This window comes from Aplysia californica, unplaced genomic scaffold (assembly GCF_000002075.1).
Source record: "Aplysia californica isolate F4 #8 unplaced genomic scaffold, AplCal3.0 scaffold00047, whole genome shotgun sequence".
NCBI lineage: Eukaryota > Metazoa > Mollusca > Gastropoda > Aplysiida > Aplysiidae > Aplysia > Aplysia californica.
Genome location: NW_004797317.1, coordinates 1758443 through 1760274, shown reverse-complemented (window position 1 = coordinate 1760274; position 1832 = coordinate 1758443). Strand labels below are relative to the sequence as shown.

General features: G+C 38.4%; 1 protein-coding gene across 1 annotated transcript in view; it reads right to left on the bottom strand.

Moving 5' to 3' along the window:
* Positions 1 to 1832, bottom strand: part of LOC100533282 (CaM kinase II alpha) — a gene marked incomplete in the record, with an annotated part of 154372 nt that overhangs the window by 114111 nt on the left and 38429 nt on the right.

Sequence of the window (1832 nt, the reverse complement as noted above, 5' to 3'; positions counted from 1 at the left end):
ATATTTCTTTACACACACACACACACACACACACACACACACACACACACACACACACACACACACACACACACACATATATATATATACTCTAGATGTGTGTTCATGGGTAGGGAAAAGGCAAGGCGTGCCAAACACCAATACAGGACTGTGTACTATAAAAAGCAGAGACACTGGCGGAAGTAGGTCTGCAGTACTACGAGATTCAGCATGTGCAAACACCGGCTAGGCTTGATCAAGAACAGGTAAGGAAGTCCCAGATAGCTGCTCCATCTGGGCTTCAGCAGCAGCACACCACGAGACGGGAGTCCCAAACACACAGCACAGAGTGCCGACAGAGTAATATTGTGGCCATCCGGGTCGTGTGTAGCACGTCTGTGTATCTATGTCGGCGTTTATTTTTGTATGCCGTGATAAAATATAACTGAGCAACATTTTCCGGATAGAAGCTCATAAGGGGCCGTTCAAATATAATCTTACGCCTGGAAAGGGGGGGGGGGGGTTTGGCTCCTGTAAGAAAAGTGTAAGAAAGGGGGGGGGGGTGTCTTGAACTAATGTAATATTACACTTTCGTGAGGTGAAAAAAATATTTTCGACATAATGATGAACTCTGCATTTGTTGATGATAACTAATTTCACTTTTTTTTCAGCTTAAATGATCAGTAATAACACTAATAACAGAGATACAGTGGAATCCTGGTAAGGTCAACTTGCTAAAAGTCAACTCTTGCTTACAATCAACACCTCACTGTAGTTCCGTTTCTTACCTTCTTTGTTTAAGTTTAAGTAATTGTGTTTCTGATACAGTCAACCGCTTGAATGTTAACCTCTCGTAAAGCCAACAGTTTGGGGCTAAAACCTAAGATGAATTTATTCAAGAAGAGATATTTCGCCTGAGTAAGTGGTGTACACACCTCCAATTACATATATGTACTTTGTTCTTTCATTATCTCTTGTTTTGGTGACAACTTCAGAATAACACTCCCTGAAATTGAGATTACACCTTGTTTATTACCAGGCACTTTGTATTTTGTAGCTGTCATCTTCAATTTTCAATGGCCAGTAGTACAATGGATAAAGTCAACTTTGCTCAAAGCCAACACTTTTTTCTGTCCGGGGTGTTGACTTTATCAGAATTCCACTGTAACTTGTTTGTTTTTTTTAATTATTGCGCTTTTGTCATAGACATGAGTCTCAATTTTTTTTTCCTTTTTATTAATAAGAGTGTGTATGCACGCAATATTTTCCTTGAATGGTTTACTCTAATTGTGAGGCAGCGTGGTGAAATCAGCCGCTCGTCAAAATAATGAAAGTGAAAAAAACTGGCATTTTTCCGCAGGTTTGGGAACTTTTATTGAATTTTTTTTCCGCGCTAAAAACCTTTTACGTCCATACTGAAAAACATTCATTACAAGCACAAAATTTGTGATTTTTCAGTTTTAAAGGCTTTCAAGTTATTGAAGTTATCAAACTTTGGCGGCGTTTTCTCACGAAATTTACCTCTGAAATCAGATTGTTTTCATCAAAAGGAAGGCAAATGGACATGCTTTAAGATTATATGATCTCCGTATGCCTCAAAACTGACGAGCGCCTGATCCCACCATGTCGTGACACCTATTATTTTTTAGTGCATAAAAAAAAAAATATATTATTATGTGCATCATGTACGTGTGTATGCACGTTTGTCATGAATACTATGCAATGCGCATAGAGCAATGACTGTTTTACGGATTTGCGCGATATAAAAATATGTCATATTATTTTTATCATTATAAGTGAACAATGTAATATTACGGTGGGGCGGGGGGCAAATGTAAGAAAAGTGTAAGAAA